Source organism: Triturus cristatus, chromosome 4_2, assembly GCF_964204655.1.
Source record: "Triturus cristatus chromosome 4_2, aTriCri1.1, whole genome shotgun sequence".
Taxonomy (NCBI): Eukaryota; Metazoa; Chordata; class Amphibia; order Caudata; family Salamandridae; genus Triturus; species Triturus cristatus.
The window spans coordinates 294,798,954-294,822,287 of record NC_140586.1 but is presented as its reverse complement, the minus strand read 5'-3'; the positions used below and the strand labels follow the sequence as shown (position 1 = coordinate 294,822,287).

The following is a 23,334-nucleotide window of genomic DNA, read 5'->3' as shown; positions in this document are numbered from 1 at the left end:
CTCACCTCTGGAGACTTAGCATTTAAAGGTCTGCAAGAGTAGACATTATAGTACACGCGATGTTATACACTGACAACTACAGCCCTGTAAGTAACAATTGGGATAGCCAATAAGTCTCGCTTTTGAGACCTTCCAAGTATTTAGTTATGCAGCACAATATCCTTAGTGCAACAACATCAACTGTTATATGGCTAAACAATTAGAAGGTCCCAAAGGCAAGACCTATTGGCTAGGCCAATGCTTGTTTTTTTAAAGACAGCATGCAAAGGCCAATGAAAATACTACTGAAAAATCCACCCAAGCTTGTGAAAAGTGGAGTTCAGCTGCAAGAGGCCATATCCTTAGAGCGCTAAGGCTCGACCTAAAAAGAGGCTCCCTCCTCCGTAGCCAATAAGTGGAGACCATGCAAGTGTCTGGAGGTGTCCAGTCCACTTGCATCTGCCAAGACGACAGACCGGCTTAGTGTTGGGAGATGGCACCACCAGTCTCCTTTGGGACTGGTGCTGAGGAAGGTAGAGTTGGTACAAACTGTGTTGGTTCAGATCAGGACTGTTAACTTGCATCTACACTTCTGTATATTTGACCAGTGCAGATGCTGTATTACTATGTTGCCCATGTTTGGCTCCGTGACTTGTGGTGCCAAACAACGCCACCTACCAGTGTGCAGGGTTATGGCTTATGAAAAATTCTGGATCCAGTTGGACGCCTAGAGATATACTTCAAAGATAAGGACACTGCACCTCAAGTCTCAGAATTAAAAGGTTAGCCATTCATGGAGGCATAAAAAACATGACTTTGCCACATGTACAGGACTGTGCCCTCCATGCAAGCAAAATTACCTTGGTCATGCGGGTCCACAAGGACCATGTTTCTAGACTGTATGGTCCCAGTGAGCAAACCAATGTTATGAGCAACTTTTGCTGGACCCTAGGTATCCAAGACTGACACTTCAAACCCAGTAGATCACCCATGTAGACCAATTCGAAAATCAAAATGGCCAAATCTCAGTTGAGATTACCTTCCGAGGGGCCCTTAATGTGAGGGAAGTGGCTTGTGGGAGCTCAATAAAAATCAGACATACCATTTGATACACCAAACATTGTATTGAATAAAAAAAAAAAAAGACAGTTTTAACAAAATACTTTAATGATTATACCAATTAGTCATGTCTGCCATTGTTAAAGCCTGACATGTTCATGTGGCAGACAGACCATTAGCAATTCAGCAAGTTACAATATTGTACAGCTCATGCAAGAGCGCCTCTAGGTTAACTCCATCCAAAAGGAATCTGGTAAAGCCCGCAAACTTGACAGGTAGCTCAAGGTCCTGCAACAAAACGAGAGGGTGTGTTAATGTTTGCTCTTCCAACCACAGTAAACTCTAGTAAAAAGACCTTGGATGAATCAGTTCTTGTAGTTTCATCGGGTGCTCAGTGAGAGAGTTCAAGGTACTATCATCATACATCCAGTTTTGAAAGTAAACACTACCAACTGAACCATTTCCTCACCTGCTGATGGGTCTGCACAGGCAAGCTTCAGAAATCCTGTTCTAGTCTTTCAGGGGTTTGTTTTCACCTAAAAAAAACAAATGCACTTAAAATCTTCCATTTTCAAGGCACAAAATTACATTAATTGTGACATTACACCTGTAAGGAATATGCTACTTACCAGTATGCATCTGTTCTTGGCATGTAGAGCTGCAGAGTTGTACACTTAGCATAGGTCGCCATCTGGTGTTGGGCCCGGATGTTTGCAGTTTGTTTTTCTTCTTGGACCGTGCTTGGAAGTCACGAGTTTGGTGACTCCTCCTTCGGTCCGTACTGCGCATGGGCTTCGGCTCCATCCTCAGATTGTTTTTCGCCAACAGGGAAATGATGGAGCGTAGTAATAACAGTGAGAAACCCATGTGTGTTGTATCTAAATAAGATGGACTGGAACGGATACAGGTAGCCGGGGAGGCGGGTGGGCGTGTACAACTCTGCAGCTCTACATGCCAAGAACAGATGCATACTGGTAAGTAGCATATTCCGTTCGAGGCATATGAGCTGCAGATTGTACACTTAGCATAGATTATATAGCAGTACCCAACCTTAGCGGCGACCACCGGTATCCGTTGCAGCTGTTTGAAAGAGTGTTTTTAGTACAGCCTGGCCCACCCTAGCTTGCTGCTGGGAATGCACATCTACACAGTAGTGTTTTGTGAATGTGTGCGGTGTAGACCATGTGGCTGCCTTGCATATGTCATCTAAGGGTATATTCCCTAGAAAAGCCATAGAAGCCCCTAACTTTCTTGTAGAGTGGGCTTTAGGGGGAACAGATAATGTTCTCTTTGCCTTCTGATAGCAAATTTGTATGCATTTTACAATCCACCTAGCTATCCCTGATTTTGAGATGGGGTTGCCTTTATGTGGTGGAGAAAAGGAAACGAACAACTGTTTGGTTTTCCTGAAGGGTTGCGTTCTTTGTATGTAATATAGCAACGCTCTTTTCACATCTAGTGTGTGTAAGGCCCTTTCCGCAACAGATTGGGGTTGCGAAAAGAAGACAGGTAATTCCACTGATTGATTGAGGTGGAAGGGGGTAATGACTTTGGGCAGGAACTTCGGATTAGTTCGAAGTATGACCTTGCTGTGATGCATTTGTATGTAAGGTTCCTGTATGGTGAACGCTTGTATTTCACCAACCCTTCTAAGGGAAGTGATAGCTACAAGGAAAGCTGTTTTCCAGGTGAGAAATTGTAGCTCACATTTGTGCATTGGTTCGAAGGGCGGACCCATTAGTCGTGTAAGGACCAAATTTAGATTCCATACAGGGGAGGGTGGTGCCCTGGGAGGAATTACTCGTTTAAGGCCTTCCATGAAGGCTTTAATAGCGGGCACTCTGAAGAGTGACAAATGCTGTCTGTTTTGTAGATAGGCAGCGATCGCTGCTAGGTGTAGGCGTATGGATGAATACGCCAGGTTACACCTGTGAAGATGAAGCAGATAGCATATGATGTGTTGTATGGATGCATCTAGAGGGTTGATTGTATTGTTACGGCAGTACATTACAAATCTTTTCCACTTTGCGGCATAGCATGCTCTAGTGGTAGGACGTCTGGCTTCCATGATGATGTTCATGCAATCAGGGGGAAGGTTAAGGTACCCGAATTCTAAGATTTCAGGAGCCAGATCGCCAGGTTGAGCTGAGCTGGGTCCGGGTGCCTGATTTCTCCATGGTTCTGGGTTAGGAGGCATGGGGAAAGGTGCAGTTTTTGATGTGGTACCACTGATAGTTGTAGTAGCGTGGTGTACCACGGCTGTCTGGCCCACGTCGGAGCTACCAGAATGAGTGTGAGGAAGTGCTGTTGTAGTTTCCTGACCACTAATGGAATTAGTGGGAGAGGTGGAAAGGCGTATGCAAATCTGCCTGACCAGTTCATCCATATCGCATTGCCCTTGGACAATGGGTGTGGGTATCTGGCGGCGAAGCTTGGGCATTTTTTGTTTTCGTGGGTGGCGAAGAGGTCTATTTGAGGATGCCCCCACTGTTGGAAGAATGGGTGAAGAACTTGTGGATGCAGTTCCCATTCGTGTAGTTGTTGAGTCTGTCTGCTGAGCAGATCTGCTATGGTGTTTTGTACGCCTGGAACATGTTGTGCCAGGAGAAAAATGTTTTGGGGAATTGCCCATCTCCATATGCTCTGGGCTAAGCGGGAGAGCTGGGGAGAGTGTGTCCCCCCCTGTTTCTGTATATAATACATCGCAGTCATGTTGTCTGTGCGAATGAGGACTGCTTTGCCTGAAATCTGCTTTTGGAAAGATTTTAGGGCTAGAAAGATCGCCAAAAGCTCCAGATGGTTGATGTGGAGCGTTTTTTGCTGTGGCGTCCATAGACCTTGCATTGTGAGGTGTAAGAGGTGCGCTCCCCAGCCGGAGAGCGATGCGTCCGCTGTTAGAGTCACTTGGGGAACCGGGTCCAGGAACGGCCGTCCCTTGGAAAGGTTTGTGGTGTTCCACCACTGCAGAGAGTGATGTGTGCGGCCGTCCACCAACACCAGATCCGTCAGCTGACCCTGGGCCTGGTTCCACTGTTGTGCTAGGCACTCCTGAAGTGGACGCATGTGGAGTCTTGCATGGGGCACTATGAAGATGCAGGACGCCATCATCCCTATGAGCTTCATAAACACTCTTGCTGGTAGAGAGTGTTGAGGAAGGAATATTTTGCGTAAGGCTAGAATGCTTGTGATTCTGGCTGAGTTTGGATAGGCAATACCTTTTGAGGTGTCTATGGTGGCCCCGAGATATTGCTTTGTGTGAGATGGTATGAGGTGGGACTTTTGGTAGTTCACCGTGAAGCCTAGCTGATGAAGCAGTTGGATGGTGCTGTTTGTATGTTGCACGCATTGGTGGTAGGACGCGGCTTTTATGAGCCAGTCGTCTAAGTAAGGGAAGACGTGAACATGTTGACGTCTGAGGTGTGCTGCTACTACTGCTAGGCATTTGGTAAACACCCGTGGTGCAGTGGTGACCCCGAAGGGGAGAACCTTGAATTGGTAATGTTGCCCGTCCACCACGAACCTGAGGTATTTTCTGTGAGAGGGGTGTATTGGAATGTGAAAGTACGCGTCTTTCAGATCCAGTGTTGTGAGAAAGTCTCCCTGGCAGAGGAGTGGGAGGACTTGTTGTAAGGTGACCATGTGAAAGTGGTCTGAATGTATGTAGGCATTTAGAGGCCGGAGATCCAGAATGGGTCTGAGGGTCTCGTCTTTCTTTGGGATTAAGAAATATAGGGAGTAGACCCCTAGATTTCGTTGATTGTCGGGTACCTGCTCTATGGCGTGTTTCTGGAGGAGCGAGAGTACCTCTTGTTTGAGCAGTGTGGAATGCTCTTGGGACATTGGGCGGTGCCTTGGTGGGATATTGGGTGGGGTAGATGTTAGCTCGAGGCAGTACCCTGACCGAATGATTTGGGTCACCCATTTGTCCGATGTTATGGACTCCCATACGTGGATAAAATCTTGTAGTCTGCCCCCGACCGGAGTGGAATGGTCTGGGGGGAGCGAAGGGGAGTCATTGTGCGGGTGGGGTGGCAGAACGGGTATTGTTGGTTTTGCCTCTGCCCTTATTGTTGTTGCCTCTGTAGCCACCTCTTTGGTTGCCCTTTGAAAAGGTATTTTGAGGAGGGGATTTGTAGGAGGTAGAGGCATTATCGGTGGAGGAGCCTCTACCTGTGGCACGAAAGGACGAGCGTCGAAAGGAACGCTTAGAGGTTTGGGTCTGGAGCGCTCCCATAGACTTCGCTGTGTCTGTATCTTTCTTCATTTTTTCGAGCGCTTCGTCTACCTTTGGGCCAAAGAGTGTTTGCTGGTCAAAGGTGTGATTAAGTATTGATGTCTGGACCTCAGGCTTGAACCCTGATATCCTGAGCCAGGCATGGCGGCGAAGCAGGACACTGGTGTTTATGGCTCTAGAAGCAGTGTCTGCTGCATCGAGGGCACACTTAATGGAGGTGTTTGTGATTAGTTTGCCCTCCTGTATCAGGTCATGAGCTTGGCGTTTGTATTTCTCTGGAAGGTGCTGCATAAGAGCCTCTAATTCATCATAGTGTGCTCTATCATATCGCGCAAGCAGTGCTTGTGTATTTGCAATGCGCCACATGTTTGCAGCCTGGTAGGCGGTGCGTTTACCAGACGCGTCCAGAAGTTTAGATTCCTTGTCTGGTGGTGGGGCATCTCCTGAGGATTGGGAGTTAGCCCGCTTTCTAGCTGTGGAGACAACTAGGGAATCTAGAGGAGCAGGGCCCTTGATGTATGCAGGGTCTGTGGGTGCCGCCTTGTACTTCTTCTCTATTCTAGGGTTTAGTACTCTGGCTCTGACAGGGTCTTTGAATACCTCTGTAGCGTGCTTGGTGACACCCTTAAGCATGGGTAAAATAGCAGTGGAACGATCTTGTAAATCAAATGTATCCAGTAGGAAGTCTTCTTCCACTGGTTCCGTGTGCATGTCCACCCCATGGTAGTGTGCTGCTCTCTGCACTAAATGGTGAAACCCTAAAGAGTCCTCTGGAGGAGACGGCCTTGATGGGTATAGGTCGTCTTGAGGTACATTGGGTACATCAGGGTTATTATAATCCTCCCATGGATCTGGGGTCCCTGGTGGAGTGGGATCCATTGGGGCGTCCCCTGGGTCATTGTCCGGGTCCCCGTCATCCGGATCTGGGGATGGGGCCGGATCGTAGTGAGGTAAAGGTGGAGGGGGTGGTGGTGGGAGGGGGGGTGGCAGTGGGGAGGGTACTCTAAGGGGAGAAGTAGCTGAGTCCCTCTTTTTGGGTGGAGGAGGAGGAGCCGGAGCCTCAAGGCGACGCTTCTTAGTAATCACAGTCAAAAGGCCAGTCTTTGGATCTCTGGACAAAGTCTTTTGTAAAGGGTCTGGTGTAAACAGAGCCAATGGCGCCGAGTCGTCTGTCGGCACCGGCGATTTCGGAACCGGAGGTTTCGATGTTCTGTGTACGCCTTGCTTTTTGGAGGTCTCCGTGTGTTTCGGCGTCGAATGCTGTTTCGGCGCCGGAGCGTCGGTGCCGACCGATTTCTGTTTGTGTTTGGTCGGCGCCGAGTGTCCAGGCTTCGGCACCGGTGGTTTCGGAGTCGAGCTGGATTTTGCAGGCTTCGGTGCAGAGTGGTGTTTATCGGCACCGGGCGTCGGCTGGCTCGATCCCGAGCTGCCGTGAGACTTTGAGTGCTTCGACACCGGGCCCGAAGGTGGGGTGATCGAGGCTTTGGTTTTGGTTTTGCCCAGGCCGGCAGGCGAGGGAGTAACCGGAGTCTCTTTGGTTTTTGGTGCGGGGCTGGGAGGGGGCATTGTACTCACGGCCCGCTGTCCTGGTGTTACGTCCTCCAGGTCGGAGTCGTCGGCCTCGGAAGCGCTGACGATGTCTTCTCCCAGTTCGGTGTGTGTCTGCCCCGAAGCTTCGGCGTCGTCTCCGAAGATGTCCGGTGGAACTGTCGAGGATGAGTGCGCCATGGTGCGTCGAGCCCTTCGATCTCGGATCGTTTTCTTCGATCGAAAAGACTTGCAGGCGGGGCAGTCTCGAGCCTCGTGTTCCGGAGAGAGGCAAAGGTTACACACCTGATGGAGGTCGGTGTGGGGAAATTTAGACCCACATTCTGGGCACTTTTTAAACGGAGTCCTTTCCATCGGCCGGGACCGGAGTCGCGGAGGGCCCGAAGGCCGGTGTCGATGTACGGGATGGAAAAAGTGCCGCTTCGAGAGATGAAGATGATGAAGGAACTCGAAGAATCGAGGATTTTCCGTCGAGGCTGGAACCGTAGAAGTTCGAAGCCGGAGCACGAAGTATCACATCCGAGCCCGATGGCGGAAAAAAACAATCTGAGGATGGAGCCGAAGCCCATGCGCAGTACGGACCGAAGGAGGAGTCACCAAACTCGTGACTTCCAAGCACGGTCCAAGAAGAAAAACAAACTGCAAACATCCGGGCCCAACACCAGATGGCGACCTATGCTAAGTGTACAATCTGCAGCTCATATGCCTCGAACATGTTATTCAGGAGGATAGAGAAACCTTGAACTAAAAGGTAAAGGCTAGTGGAGTTGACCAGTATGTACACCAAGCCACTGGATACTCTAATCAAACAACCTCAGACAAATGGAACGGTAGGAGTATAATCAGTATTACTCATATGGCAGAATCGGTTTCATCACTGGTTGCTTGTGAACTACCCAGGACTTCTACAACATTTCCACAATGCAGTATCTTACTTAGTGAACATCTATTTGTGGAATTTAGTGCTGTAGATTCACATGCTCTGTATACTCCGGTCTTCTAGTGTTGGGTCCAGAGTTGTGCAAGAACGAGTCATAACTCAGTGACTTCTTGGTGATATTGTGCATGGGCATAGACTTCGTTATATTGTTTTCCCACAGGCAGATGAGAAAGGAGTGCAAGTAAGTAAAGTGGTGGCCACGCTAAAAGTAGGTCCAGATATATAATGTAACTACAATGGGTATAGGCATCTGGGGGAGCGAGGGCACATGTGAATCTACATCACTACATGTCAAACAGGTGATTGCAGCATAAGTAACAATCTGCATGGTGGCATGTGCCTGTAGATTCACATGCTTTGCATAGACTTGGAAATGGGTACATAGCACTGCCTGGCCTACACTGGCTTGTGGGAGTGCTTCCCAAGCCAGTGTTGTGTCAGACTATTGAGCTGCCATACAAGTTTCAGCTATAGGAATATTTCCAAGAAAGGCCATAGTGGACCCCTTTTTACGAGTGGAATGTGCTTTGGGAGTAAGGTTATGTATGGTCTTTTGGCCTTAAAATAGTAAGTTTAGATACAATTGACTATCCATCTAGCTATGCCAGATTTGGATATTTAGTTACCTTTATGGAGGTAGAAAAAGCGACAAAGTCGCTTTGTTCCCCTGAAATCAAAGTCTATGTAATGTGCTTTTTATATCTAGGGTATGAAGAGCTCTTGCTGCAATGCGGTGAGGGGAAGGGGCCGCCGACTGGTAGCTCAATGGATGGAGCTGAAATTGGCGACTATAGGAAGAACACACCTGTACCTATGCATTTGGAAGAATGGTTCTTCAAGGAAGGCCTGGAGCTCATTAAATGCATCCAAGTGAGGTAATGGCAACTAAGAATGCCACTTTCCATGAAAGTGGATCGAAGGGCGTACATGTGAAGAGGCTCAAGAGGGGACCGCAAGTCTAAGAAGTAGGTTAAAGGTTCCAACAGATTGCTGGAGGAACCAGAGGTAGAATTCCTTCTATGAACACAGACTGGAATTATGAATAGTGAGAGATGCTGCCCATTTTGGAGATAGGCAGCCATTGCAGTGAGATGTAGCCATATGGAAGTGGAGGCTAAATCTGCCTTTTGCAAATGAAGTAGGTAGCAGATAGTGTCTTGCACTGTGGCTTTCATAGATCAATTTGTTAGAACTGGATGTAAAAGTGTTTCCACTTCACAACACAACCGGCTCTAGTTGGGTTCTATGACCGCAAAAGCCAAATTGCTAAGCTGTGTTTTGGTGCCCGATTGAGAAGCTTTGGCCCATTGGGAGGCTTCGGTGTGTGGACCTACTGAGAGATCTAGTAGTGTTGTGAACCAATGCGGATATGCCCAAGTTGGAGCTATAAGGATCATGGAGAGGTTGGCCGGAGTTTCCGAACCAGAAATTGAGGAGGGAGCAGTGGAAAAGCATTGGCAAATATCCCTGACAAACTCCTACATAGCGAGTGGGGGTTGGTACCTGGTGGCAAAGTTTGAGCATTTTGCTTTCTTATGTGGCTAACAGGTAGATCGGAGGAAACCCCCACCTTTGAAAATAAGCAAGTAGGATTTGTGGGTAGTTTTCTGCCAACAGGTGAAAGTTGTTGTGGAGTATGAGACAAGTGCGATAGTTGTGAAGACCAACCCCTCCCCTTACATTGCAGTCAGTCCGTCCAGACTAGGACAGCCTTGCGGGACCGGTGAGACAGGAAAGGCTTCAATGCTAAATAAACTGCCTGAAGCTCAGGTAGGACGTGGAGCGATTGATGTCTGGCATCCCAAAGACCTTAATGTCAAATCTTGGAGATCGGCACCCAAACCCATGTTTGATACGCCTGTGATGTGAGGAACAGGGTCCACAAAAGGCTGCCCATAGACTGCTGGTGTTCTACCATTGCAGAGAATGTTGCACTTGGTGGTCTAACACTAGATCTTCAGGGTGACCCAGTGATTGAAATCACTGGTAACCTAGACATTAACTGTAAATGGTGCATGCAACTGTGTGGGGAACTATGGCAAGAAGCCATCATTTCTAGCTGACACAACAGTCCTTACTAGGAGTGTTTTGTTGGGTTGGAACTGGGGTAGTTACCTAAAAGTTCTGAATTCAAGCAGGATTCGCTAATCTTCAGTGTTTAGGACTGCGCAAGTAAGGTTGAACTTTGAGGTTCAAGGTGAGACTTGAGGATTATGGATAGTAAACCCTAGCTGTGTAGTAGATCCACTCGACGGACAGCGCCGCGGATGGCATTATTTGAGACTTGGCTTAGATGAGCAAATCGTCCAGTATGGTAATATGCTGATATTTGCCTTTGTAAATGTGCTGCGACCACAGCCAAGCATTTTGTGAAGACCCGAGGCACAGTAGTCACCCCAAATGGAAGAGACTTTACTTGTAGCAGGCAAGCACTATCAATTAATCTGAGGTATCAGCAGTGATTAGAGTGAATTTGTACGCAAGAATAGGCATTCTTTAGGTCTAGTGTTGACAGAAAGTTTCCCTGTTGGAGAAGTGTATAACATCCTGTAGTGACCATATGAAGTGTTCAATAGGATGCAGTGGTTTAGAGGTCTGAGACTGAAGATTGATCTTGGCAACTAGTCTTTTTGGGAAACGCAATGAATTGAGAATACAAGTGAGTCTTGAAGAGGGACAGGTTCTATTGCCCACTTAAAGGTTTAGACCTAGTTTGAGTGTTCAAGATGTTCATGTGATGTTGGATAAAGGGACACCACCTATTCTGTGGTGGTGTCCCAGACTAGGTAGAAGAACTGTAGCATGCCCCCCAAACAGGAATTGTAGGGTGGGTTTGGGTAGTCCCTGCTTTGCAGTGAAATTGCTCTGAATGCAAAGGTATCCCTGCCCTCTTTGGTTCCCTCCTCTAAAGGAGGCTCTAAAATGACCCTTACTGTAGGTGGACTGGGTTGGTTTGTTGGGAAAGAGGATGTGTCTGTGGAGGTGGATTCATATGCACCTCTGTAGCCCAAGTGACAAAGGTAGTGGCAGTTTGTAATGCTTTCATGGCCTTGGCTGTGTTGGTGTTATTTTGTCAGGGGTAGCATCTACCTGCGGTCTATAGAGGTACTCAAATGGCATATTTAAGACTGCCGGCTGGACCAATGGCTTAAATACATAACATCTAAGCCAGGAGCCTTTTTAAATAAGCACTGTGGTATTAGTACCTCTAGCTGCTGCATCTGCTGCGTCTAGGGCAGTGTGGATGGAATCAATAGTCTGCCTTTCTGCGACAATGTTGGCCTCTGACAGTATTGCTCAGGTAGGTACTAAAAGTTCTCATTTAATCAGTGGGTCCTTCATAGCAGGCTGGAAGGGCTTGTGAATTGCCAGTGGTAGGCTGCTTGTGCTGCGACCCTCTTACCAGCCTCATCTATATGCTGGCTTGCCTTCTCAGGAGGTGAGGAGGCCCCAGTAGCCTGTTTGACCTCTTACAAGCAGAAGTTGCAACAATTAAGTCCAGCAGAAGCAGTCTATAGATAAAGAGGGGTCAAAATGAGCCGCTTTGTATTTTTTGTCCACCCTTGGGGTGATGACCCACTTTTCAAAGAGGTTCTTAGCATGTCTTATGCCAGGAGGCATGGGCAAATACTGGGTGTCCTTGTGAGTGGAAGAGATGTCAAATATAAAATCCTGCTCTAGGGGTTCTTTACGCAGCTCATTGAAAAGTTGCAGCCCTAGAAAGTACCTGATGAATGGAAGAGGCATCTTTGGGAGGGACAAGCTGGATATAAATGCAGATCAGTGGTAGTGTGATCAGGGTCACATCCCATGGGTTAGGATCTCCCAATGATCCCCCTAAACTAATCTGAATGTGGTGACTCTGGAGGTGAAGCATCAAGGCCATGTGTTTGACTGGGGTGGAGAATGGCATGTAGGACTGGTGGCTTCATCCTGTCTTTTTGGGAGGAACAGGAATGTCTAGCGTCTCAAATGTAAATTTCCTCTTTGGTGGCAGAGGCAATAATCAGACTAGTTCACTTCTTGAATTTTAATCTTGCTCCGATGAATTACCAATTTTTTTCTAGAACAGGTTCGACAGGAGAGATTGAAGCCAATGAAGGTCTGGAGTCTTTCGGCTCTGAAGGATGCTACTGAAGTTTGATTTGGAACAGTGTTACTTGCTAGACACCAAGGTGGATTGGGTTGGTTTGATCGTGAATAATGTCCTTGGTCAATACGGAATGTTTAACCTTGGGGTACAATTTGTTGCCAGACCCATGGGTGGGGCATCCGGAACAGTTTTTTGGATCCAACCACGGCCCAAAAGTAGCGGTAGTGGTGGTCCAGTGACCTCAGATAGAGGTAACGGGGAATATTGTGGCAGACTTGGACAGGGGGATGCGTGTCAGTACTTAAGCGTTGGCCGGATGGGAGTTACTGCATCTCCATACCCAGCTCTACTGCAGAGCTTTCATCATTATAGAAAGCTTTAGTGGTTGGCTTTCCCTGGGAATAGTCTTTGCTGAAAGAGTCAGGAGTGTGATCCACCCCCCCCCCCCCCCCCCCGGTGGACCAGACAGCGGAGAGAATCAAACAAGGCAATGCCCATGCGCATCACTGAGTTACTCTTGTGCCTCAAAAGACTGATTTGAAGACAAAGTTGCACAAGTCAAGACCCAATAGATGGAAGAATGCAGGAGTGTGCCTGTACACTCAGCCACATATGCCATCGAGCAAAAACTCCCATTTGAGGGTTTGCATAAAGGAAGTGTTGAAATGGAGGAATGTTTAACCATGTATCAGTAGTACAGACTAGGGATGCACAGCAGCAGTTCACAAAGCGGAAGAGTAAACCTGCATATGCCAAGTAAAGCTTCAGGTTACCCCCAACAACCAAAGTAAACTTACCAGTAGGCGGCAATCCAAAGAGTAGACACTTGTAGCACCTGGGAATAAAGATACAACAGTTCAGCGAGGGAACACTAGTTTTGTAGAATCACTACAGCTAGACTGGCATCTGTATCAGGTTGATAAATGTATCCTCATATGGATCGGCGACCTGATTCTAATCATCATGTACAGATCGCAAGTTAACACTAAGCACAACAGAAGCCATTGGGTTTGGCCATCACTGCACTAATCGATCCCTCGAGTGCAGAACAGCCACTGGTCACGGGGAAGCCTTGTAGTAGCGTTAAAAATGCCATACCATTTTGCCAAATGGTACCAGCCAACAAGCCATGGCATTAATACTGCCCTATGAAAAAAAATGGTTTGCATTGCACTTATTCGATTAAGACAAATGGCCATTTAACACTTTTTGTACGCAACAATCAAAATATCCTAAAACGAACTGTACAATGTGGAAAGGGGTCAACCCATGGCTTGAAAATTAAGGGAAAAAAAACTAGAACACACATGTCACTGCACTACTGGTCCCTAGGGCTGCCTTGTAAATTATGTGATGATTTGTTTCCAACAGTCAACTTGGAATTCAAATGAAACTTGAACGGATCAGTTCTTTAATTGTCGGAGTTCTTTTCACAAACGTTATCTGCACATTAGCGCAGTCCAACATTTCATCAGTACACACTGTACTTTTCACCATAGGATCTGTCTCTGCAGTGATCGAGTCTCACATTTCAAATCCCCGCCGTCTGAGCAACGAGTCAAAATGACGGAATTCCTGCGAGTTATTATATTTCGATTGTAGTGACCCCTGACGAAGGGCTTTCTAGACCTGAAATGCATTGGGTTTGAACAGACCATTAAGAACACTAACTTATGTTGGACTACACCAATGTAAAGATGACATTTGTGAAACAGATTCGTTTTCCGCCACAAGTTTAATTATTCCATGTGGATTGTTAAATAATTTGGGGTCATAAGATTACAAGGCAGCCCTAGGGCACAATAGTGCAGTGTGTAGGGCACCTCTTCTAGGTTATCACATTAGTACTGGCCTACCAGAAACGTAGGAGGCAACAAAAAAAAAAAAAAAAGCAAATCAAGCCATTGAACTGGTGATAAACAGCTGGAAAAGGTACAATGTCATTAACAACCAAGCCCATGATCATGACTGTTCCATGCAGGCACCCGGCTTTCCATACACAAGTCAAAGAAAAAGAAAACATCCTGAGCGCACAATTACTAACCTGGCCCATCTGTTCTCCAGTCGCAAACGATGCAGTCTGAAAAGAAACAGGACAGCAGAAACTGGTCAGACGCAGATCGCATCAAGAGATGTTAGACTGCTGTGTCCTACTAATGACACTTGCAAACTCCGTAATGCAATTCGCAGTAGCACCCAATGGAAAGCATGCTTCAGGGCTACACCAATGGATACCTTGGAGACTGGCAGGCTACTGGGTTTAGTGGCACCAAGCGTAGTTAACGTGCGAGGTGAACAAGTGTCAAACCTGGGCTATTAGGGGGCAGCACTTTTAGTTAAGGATGCATCAGCTAGGAGCGAAAGACTGTTCTTCATAGAGAATCAGCTGAACTATGTGCTCATCATGCACACCCTGGGCTGAGTGCTGCAGGGAGAAGGTCAGAGCCGAAATATTTCCGAACTCAACTTTTCCTGCAGAGTTCACTTGATAAGGGGTTCTCCCGGAAGGCAGATGGACTCTACAGTCGGGGTGGGGGGGGGAGTAACGACGAAGCCATTAGGTAAAAGCATTTTATAAGTGAAGCCACTGCAGGAGGTCAACGTGCTCCGAGTATTAAGTGTGGTTAGCCCTCATCATACTCTTGGAAAATAGTAGCAAATACAAGTCACAGCAGCACGCTCCAAACGCCAATCCATTTTCACAGGTCACTACAAACTAATTTTTTGTTGAAATAGGAGGCCCGTCACTCCCACCCACATCCTAAGGGCTGCCCAAGCCATTTAAACTACGTTAAAATTGCCATACTGACCAATCGCAAACAAGCTCAATAAAACGTAGTTAATATTTACCATTCTACGTTCGTTCTGCAGCTCCATTCTAAAAAAAAAAAAAAAAAAGTGACGCGTCAAGCAGGGTTCAGAATCACAAGTATTGTCCACTGCTCCACAACTAGTCCTAAAGCCTCAGTATTTGAGTTTTCAGAAATCCTTTCTGTCCACTACTCTTATAATATTGACATCAAGGGCTTTGGATTAGAGGAGCAAAGGATACAAGGTCAAACATCACATGCAGGTGTTTGAAGCAGAGCTCGAGCAAAATGCCTTGCTCCACCAATGCCTGGGAATAGCCCCAAAATAGATGCAAAACCAGGTATGTTTGGTTAACTCCTGGCAATCACGGTTACATGTGCCAGTAGTTTAACCAATGGAACATAGGCCCCCTACAATGTAGTAGCCAAGTGCTTACAGTTTGTAAAACTGCATAACCACCCGCCCCCAAAAAAACAACTCTTGTAATTTGGCGGTCCTTACCCCACATGGTCAAAACATACTATTCAGGGAGGGGGGGGGGGGGGGGGGGGGGGGGGAAGAAGACAAGCGTACCTGGCAGTTTCAAGCGAAATGAACTTTAACTCATGCATCCGGTAGATCAGCGACTGGGGGAAACAAATAGGTTCATTAAAATCCATGTACATACAGTGGGGGTTGATGCAAGCTCGATAAACACAAGACTAACCCACACACCAGCCTGCTCAGAGACGTTGGTAATCTTCACTCTTTATCAGATGTCCCTACCAACATATTTATCATCCTCTGCAGACTGCCACAGCCAACACTTCGGAATTTGTAAAACTCCCACCCAGACCGCTTCACAGATCAAAGCACCACAACCCAGGTTAAGAGTCCACTTTGGTACCAAGGTCAAACCCACGATAATTCACTGGTGTTAAAATGCCACTTACCTCAAAGGCCAAAGTGCAGCAGTGAAATCAGGATGGAAGGGCCTCCTACAAGAAACACAAGTACAACATGAGCAACTGCAATAATACGGACCAGTTTAGGATCGATGCCACAATAAGTAACCTCAGATAACAATGGAACGGTAAGGGGTAGAATCAGCAAAAGTCATATGGCAGAATCGATATCATTGGTTACACATCCGTTTATGAAGAGTGCCCATTACAAAGCAAGCACAAGAGATTTGCTTTTATATCTGCAGCTAGCATGCACAAAACGTTTAGAATTTCTAATGGGTCTGGAAATGTTTAAAGTGTGTGTGGGAGGGGGAGTGGGGCATCGCAAACTAAATACTAGTAGGCATAGAGAAACTAAAGCTCCCAATTATGTGCAGCAGAGGACACCCGGTGCAGTGTACTCATTAAAATGTGGACTAGTGATAAAGTAATCTGGGGCCAAGGCAATATTGAAGTGGTTAAAATCTACAAATGCACATTAGTAAAAGGAAACGAGCATTTGCAATGCAATCTGTCTCGCATTTACACTACTTTGAGCTATTGGCATTGTAAATGACAATGCCTTTTATATGTTTTTTTAAACCATAACATTAATAAAAGGCATGGTCTTTTAAAATGCCAATTGCTCAAACTCGCGTAAATGCGAGACCCATTGCAGATGCTGGTTTCTTTCTCTGTATTTAACTTACTTGTTCTACAAAAAGGTGTAGCCAACATAGGGTGGAAGGGAACAGCAGAGATTAACACTAGGGGAAGCAACCTATTAAAATAGCAAATTACTTCAAAAGTTATTTTGACGGCAGACTGATAAGCCGTTTACGTTCCATGTTCTTAATCATGAGTTTACAATAATAATTTCCCAAATGACAGCCCAGGAAGATAAAATGATTTGCCCAGGATCACACAATATAATATGAAGGTTGGGGTTAAAGCCCCACCTTTACCAGGTTCCACCGCTAACAATTTACTCACTAGAGGCTGTCAGAGATTCATCGGATAATAGCCATGTGAGTAGGAGACAGGCAGTTTGCAGGAACCTTAACGTGCTTGTATTCTCGCAGAAAGGTACACAGGCAATGCTCTCAGTACAGGGTGAATGCTGCCTGTCTAGCGCCGAACCTCTCAGTGTACCCAGTCAGGTCAGAGCGGTGGAGAGGGGTAGAACCCGTGCCTGTGGTGGTACATTGAACACCTCCGGTTTCAACGCTCGGAAAACAGGCTGGGTGGACAGCCCACATGGGTGTGAATTTAGCCCCCCCCAAGGCTACATATCCACAGGAAATGCCAGAACCCCACACCCATCTTGTTATAGGCACTCCCGAGCATTCTCCGGCCTTACCTCGGTGCACCAGAGCGCCTCTCCCCCTGTGGTCCGTGGGCTCGTGACGAGCGAGGGAGCCGCAGGTCAAGGTTTCTCATCAGCTCTGTCCCGGATAGGAGTGCCAGGGCTGCGTCGATAAGGGTACCGTAACACCACCCAAGGGTACCGTAACACCACCCGGTCACAGCCTCGCGTCTCTGCTCCCGTGTCCTGGCCACGGGTCCTGGTGGGAAGGCGACCACCTTACAAGCTGTGCGATGCCCACCCCTTTTAGTCAACGGTTTATCCGGGATACCTGCAGCTCCCGATACAGGTGCCCGCAGCTCCAAGCCTCTGGTGCCAGATGAGCTGCAGCCGCTCCTGGCGGAGTCGCACAGGATGCGCGATCCTCCCTGGACTTACTTCCTCTGCGGCCCAAGACAGGCTCAAGCAACAGGCTGTTCACACCAACCCAGACAGTGTCTGCGTTACACTGACCTGACCACTGGTAGAGACGGGCTTTCAACCAGGGTCAGACATCGGCAGAGGTTTAACGCAAAATGGTGCACCTCCATCCTGACATATGCAGCGAGGGGCCCCTAAGACACCCATAACAGACACTTCCAGGCCTATGGCTGAACTATGGGCCCCGTGGAGGTTGGGGCACCACTGAGCCGCAAAGGCTGGAGAGGCCTGCATTACACCCCCAGACTTTGACACGGCTGTCCGGCTGAACGTGCCCCTCCCAGCCCTTTGATAGGCAGACTCACGGGGCCATAATAGGAGCGCAGGTTGCTCATTGTGTGACTGCACCTGCTGCACTGCCGACAGCAACCTCCCGAAAAGGTGTAACAGCACAGACTAGTAACCCTGAAGTTCAACACATCGTTCATCGCAAGGGTCACAGACACACCTTCCCCTTTGCTGTGAGTGAAAGAAACTAGGGTGCTTCTTTAACAAGCTGTAGGACCCCACAGCACTGGAGGGAGGGGGAAGGAGGCACAGCAGAGGGTGGGGTGGGAGGAAACCGAAGACACGTGTAACGGCCTGGCAAGCAGATGCCGTGCTGAACTCCCTGAACCTTCCCTTGACACGCCCCATCAGATAAGAGAAAAGCAATAAAACTGAAAGAAGCCGTAGACTGTGTCCCAAGGGCATGCACAGAAAAGCCACAGGGCGGTAACCAAAAACACTGAAGAATCAGAAGCCAGGGTTTTAAATAATTAACAATGCCCAATACAAAAATAAGGCAGACAGGATAACGTTTTAAGAGTAGCTGTTGGCCAAACTTGAGCACATGTAGCTTACAGATAGTGAATTAAGTGTGTCATGTGCCCACACATTATGGGGCTCACGTCTCCATAGACGGGATCTGTGTGGAGCCATCCAGGAGAAGCAGCATAGACACTTGTCCCTTATCTAGCTTATTTATAACCAATAGGCAGAAGAGGATGGATGTGTATGAACCTGCTGGGGGACGTAGGTACTCCTTCAAATTGTATGATCTTATTTAGATGTCTGCCTCTGCGAGGATCTCTCGAAACCACCCCTCAAAGCAAACCTCGGCTTCAGTTTGCTGCCAGATATTTTACTTCATACGCCTAGAACTAAATACAAAGCCAGAGGGTGAAATAGAATACCTGGGATCAATACCAGCTTCAACGTGTTAGGTGATCCTAAGAAATTGCTTTATTTCACACCTCATTTTGCTTTATTACACACCTCATGTTTCTTATAAGAGCACAACATTTTTTAATTATTAGACTTGGTTACATGTGCTAATATTGAGAAAGTAGGTCAATATGAATATTGATAAACTCGTGTATAAAAAAGAAATCACATGGTTAATGAATTAGTCCCTTAACACCACATCAACCCAGACTCAGAAATAAGCAGGCAGAGTCCCAGGACAGATCATGGCTTGACATGTCACAGGTGGGGTGGCACATAGCCAGCAGAGACAAACAGCTGCATAGCACACACGACCGCTATCCTATTTTTAAGTTGGTCTACAATATCTTTAACATAAAGCTGTTCAAGGATAAGAGGTGCAGGACACTTGTACTTTTCCTTTTGCCATGTAACTAGCCCATTTAGATTCATGACGCAAGTGCTCAGGCAGGTTACCAGCGGCCCAGTGCTGTTCCCACAGGTCACGCATGCACAGGTCAAGCAAGGCGGCCCCTGAGGAATACAATGAGCAATTCAGAGTTAGACCCTCTAACCAACTGCTACATAGAAGGGTGCCCTCAAGGCTGTTTGCCAAGGAACCAGTTGTAAGATCTCATGAGGGGACAGACCTGCTATGTATGTTCATGCAGGAAATAAAGCCAATTGTAATAGTAAAGTGTCGCAGGAATAGAGCGCGCAAGTGCCAGACGGGCTCAAGGGGCCGACTTATCATAAGCAGGTCAGACCTACACCATTGTACAGTCCATGCAAGAGCACCTCTAGGTGTATCAGTCTGCATTTTATCCATAAGGGTGTTTCAGGTCAGACATTTATCACTTAAGCCACGAAATTCTCAATTTACTTTGTCAGGAGTAGAAACTTACCTTTCAGGATTGCCGCGGTGTCAAATCTGTAAAGAACAATTAGGTACCGTTAAGGATTTTAAAAGGAGTGCAAAAAACAAAAACACAATCAAGGGGATGGCTTTACAATGCCACATCAGATAGAGCTAATACAGACTTCCATGTGCAAGTCAAGTCTGATCATCTCATCACGCAAGGCAAGGCAATCACCAAATTGAACATGGAACAGATAAACCTACTGTACTACAAAGAAAGTATGAAATACTGTGGACGTCCGTACATGAGATTCTGGCTGCACAACTTCGGTGAGTTAGATAACCAGAATATGAAAAACCCAAAACTTGGAGCGCAAGAGAATGGACGAGAAAAAAAACTTGCTTTACAACATAAGCCAACAAAATCGGGGGGGGGGGGGTCAAATAAAGCCGCCTACGGGAGGGGATGGGTAGAGAAAAAAAAACAAAAAAAAAAAAAGTACCTTTATAATTGATCCTCCTGACTTCGAGGCTGAAAAGAAAAGGACACGATCTGCATTAGTTTTCCTGCACACATTACATGCCAACTGCGGCTTTGGCCATAAACGTTCGATACATCAGATAGGAGCGAAAGACAAGAGCTCTTATTCACCACGGTTCGTTCATCTGCTGAACTATGTGATCATCATTGTATCAATCTCAGTGCAGACCCATTGTGATGCACTAATGCAGTACACATGAACATACATGCATTTCAAATATAAACAGTCCTTATATTGCGCAATTACACTCCACGCTGGAATATTTGAATTATATAAGTGACACTGCATGCCTATAGACAAAAGTTGCCAAATCAACCCCTTGAAGAAGGTATATTGACACTAAGAATATTACTAAACACTTCACACCGCCACACACTTACTAGCATCATCTGGGCACGTACCGTTTCTCCAGCACCACACCTAGAAACCACTGGCATTTTAAGCAGCAGGTTATTGGTCACCTCAGACTTTGAGCAGTTCCCATAAAGTGTGGTCCTGCAAAAATTAAAGTGGTATTTTAGTGTGTACGTGATCCACAGGTACATTTCCACACCAGTCAGCCCTGTGCAATTTCAGCTACAAGTGTATCCCTCATCCTTTTTCAGAGAGATTCCCATTTGTTTAATAGTCATCATAAGCAGCACAGAGCCAGACTGTAGATTACAAGACTCAAAATGTAAGTTTAAATGTAAACAGGAGTGTAAAAATGCTTATAAAGTCCTAACAGTAACAAGAAAAACAAAACACTGAAAGTGTTAAGGAGAACAGACATTGAAGCACCGCAGTCGAGTCACATTCCGGAGTTGCATCAGTACTTTGTGTTAAGAAACTTAAAAGGCAGTGCTAGGTTTGCTAAAATGCAAACAGATCAAGCATTTGCAATGCAATCAGTCTTGCCTGTGGAACCTTGTATGTATTTAGCTATGTAGCACATTGGATTGTAATTGCATTTGTATAGTGCTTACTACCCCTGACTGTCGTAAGCGCTTTTTTCAGTGATTAGCGTGCTACTCCGGGACCCATAGAAGATTAGTAGTGAAACATGCAAGTAAATTTTAAGTGGTGGATAGGTTAGTCAGTTATTTGGATAGAGAAGGGTAGGTGGCGGGATAGAAGAGGCAAAGAGATTTGTATTTATATAATGCTTGCTACCCCTGTTGGGGTTTTGAAGCGCTTTTTTGGCGAGTAGCACGCTACTCTGGAACCCATAAAGATTAGAGTTGAATTAGTATGGTGAAACATGAAATTAATTTGAGTGGTGCTGAAACATTGTTCAACATGGAGGGGGAAGTAAGCAACAAACTGACACGCCAGGTATGGGAACACATGGAGAGAAATATTGCCAGCGGGAAATGGTATAGTCCAAAGCTGTTAATATGTTTTTGTAGGGCTTTCTGCGGTCAGATCACTGAAAATACAAGATTTGAAAAGAGTATAGTCTACGGGTGCTTGTGGTAGACAATTTCCACGGACTGGAATCTAGAGAATTCTAAAGTGATACTGGTATTTTACTGACCTCTGCTGGTCGTTTTCTATCAAGACAAATAGAGGCAGTTGACCAGAAAAAGACCCCCGCAAGCCATAGTCTTTGAAGCTCACAAATGACGTGCTCCAACTCGCTCTTGCAGTAACTGCTATAAAATACGAATAACTGAGATGGGCTTATGCGAGGTAGTAGAGGACGGCAACAGACAGTTTTTCAATAGGTTTATAAAAAAAGTGGCCTTATATGAAGAGAAGACCTGCGAGGCTGCGTGTCGTGAGAGCGGGAACAAACGTTTCGTTGAGACCAAAATATTCAGCAATTTTGTAGTGTTTCCACTCAGAGGTAATTGCATGTAAAGAACAGCACGGGTTCCCAAGACCATGCGTGATGGGCGGCTCTAGTCCAGGCTTTTCCCTTCGAACAAGCCTGCAAGTCCCAGAATTCAAAGCAAAAGCGTGGTCTGGAGCAACACATCCCATGCACCTGGGACACTTGGCATGGTTTTCTAACTATATGGGTTGCTTTTGGCTGGGTTTTAATACCTAGCCCACACCTACTAGCTAGAATGATAATGCAAATAGGCTATTCACCGCCACTTATACACCTCTTTGCACTAACAATTGACAGAGACAGGTCAGCTTGTAATAAAATGCTGCAATTCAAGGCACTCTAGTGAACCTTCATATAGGACTTCCTTATAATACCAGGGTCAAACCATCAGTGTTTGAGGTGAAAACGTTAACGGCGTTCGTTTGGCTTTTGACTGAACCAGACGTACTAAGATAAGAGCGCAGCCATTCGCTCAGGCATGAGATTCATGACAATTCACTACATGTCTAGAACGGAGCCCTCCATGCATACAAAAATGTAGATCACCACACGTCAACACGGTTCATGTTTCCAGCTGGTAAGTCCCAGTAGGCAAAGCAGTGTAATGAGCAACTAGTCTCTGGGTGTCCAGAACTGAAACCCAGACAATCACCCAATTTAACCGCATTGAAAAGCATCAAAAAGGCATAACATCTCTGCAGAGATTACCCCTTGGGAGGACCCAAATGTGAGGGGTAAACGGCTTGTGAGAGCTCAAAGCGCACACCCCCATTCCATACATTAAATATCCCGTATATAACAAAAACAAGGTTAATAGAGTACAATATATTACATCACAACTATTCAAGCCTGTCTTTGTTAATTAACTCTATCCGACAGGAATCAGTCAACACCCCAAACCTTTACAGGTAGATCAAGGTCCTGTAACAGAGGATCCTCGAAGCTTGCTCTTTCGACCCCCCAGTTTAGTAAAAGGACCTCGGATTAATCCGTTCTGGTCCATTTCATGGAGCGCTCTGTGATAGTTCAAGTTACCATCACCATAAATCCAGTTTTGAAAGGGAACACTACCAACAAAACAGTCATCTCACCTGCTGAAGGGTCTGCACAGGCAAGCTTCAGAAATCCGATGATCCAGCCGAGGAGTTGACGTTCTCACCTAAAAATAAAAATGCATAGTTAAGTCTTCCATTTTCCAGGCACAGAATGTTAACTTGTGTCACATAACATCTTAAAAGATTCGGGTGGATACAGAAACCTTGAAGTAAAGGTCCACATAGAGGCTAGTGTGGAGTGGACTGGTGTGTATGTGTATGTATACACACACACACACACACAAAGCCACCGGCTACCCTAGAGTCAAGCAACCTCAGACAAATGGAACGGTAGGAGTATAATCAGTATTACTCATATGGCAGAATCGGTTTCATCACTGGTTGCTTTGTTAACTACTCATGACTGCTACCACATTCGGAGGGGGGGGGGGGGGGGGGGTGAGGAAGAGTGGCGTTACCATCCGAAGCTTTGCATAAGGTGTTGAATAGAGCAATCCTTCTCAA

At 46.4% G+C, this 23,334-nt stretch overlaps 1 long non-coding RNA gene and 8 other non-coding genes across 10 annotated transcripts in view; all 9 read right to left on the bottom strand.

Moving 5' to 3' along the window:
- Positions 1-1,123: 1,123 nt before the first annotated feature.
- The window catches only part of LOC146833704 (uncharacterized), a 31,940-nt gene continuing 9,729 nt past the window's right edge, over positions 1,124-23,334 (bottom strand). For both annotated transcript variants that reach the window (XR_014960610.1, XR_014960611.1), the window contains exons 11-21: positions 22,867-22,934; positions 20,361-20,454; positions 19,921-19,949; positions 19,464-19,489; positions 15,597-15,641; positions 15,238-15,290; positions 14,704-14,731; positions 13,898-13,933; positions 12,651-12,688; positions 1,508-1,574; positions 1,124-1,326 (exon numbers count right to left, since the gene is read on the bottom strand). This is a non-coding gene — a long non-coding RNA (uncharacterized LOC146833704). The remainder of the gene's footprint in view (positions 1,327-1,507; positions 1,575-12,650; positions 12,689-13,897; positions 13,934-14,703; positions 14,732-15,237; positions 15,291-15,596; positions 15,642-19,463; positions 19,490-19,920; positions 19,950-20,360; positions 20,455-22,866; positions 22,935-23,334) is intronic.
- On the bottom strand, positions 7,631-7,703 carry LOC146833718 (small nucleolar RNA SNORD47). Its single transcript, XR_014960879.1, has one exon. It is a non-coding gene; the product is annotated as a small nucleolar RNA SNORD47 (small nucleolar RNA).
- On the bottom strand, positions 14,193-14,268 carry LOC146833717 (small nucleolar RNA snR60/Z15/Z230/Z193/J17). The gene has a single exon (XR_014960845.1). It is a non-coding gene; the product is annotated as a small nucleolar RNA snR60/Z15/Z230/Z193/J17 (small nucleolar RNA).
- On the bottom strand, positions 14,814-14,881 carry LOC146833716 (small nucleolar RNA SNORD75). The gene has a single exon (XR_014960862.1). It is a non-coding gene; the product is annotated as a small nucleolar RNA SNORD75 (small nucleolar RNA).
- LOC146833715 (small nucleolar RNA SNORD74) lies at positions 15,378-15,458 on the bottom strand. Its single transcript, XR_014960835.1, has one exon. It is a non-coding gene; the product is annotated as a small nucleolar RNA SNORD74 (small nucleolar RNA).
- LOC146833714 (small nucleolar RNA SNORD47) lies at positions 15,715-15,787 on the bottom strand. Its single transcript, XR_014960901.1, has one exon. It is a non-coding gene; the product is annotated as a small nucleolar RNA SNORD47 (small nucleolar RNA).
- LOC146833713 (small nucleolar RNA snR60/Z15/Z230/Z193/J17) lies at positions 20,027-20,114 on the bottom strand. The gene has a single exon (XR_014960841.1). It is a non-coding gene; the product is annotated as a small nucleolar RNA snR60/Z15/Z230/Z193/J17 (small nucleolar RNA).
- Positions 20,525-20,602, bottom strand: LOC146833712 (small nucleolar RNA SNORD79). The gene has a single exon (XR_014960965.1). It is a non-coding gene; the product is annotated as a small nucleolar RNA SNORD79 (small nucleolar RNA).
- Positions 23,141-23,213, bottom strand: LOC146833711 (small nucleolar RNA SNORD47). The gene has a single exon (XR_014960826.1). It is a non-coding gene; the product is annotated as a small nucleolar RNA SNORD47 (small nucleolar RNA).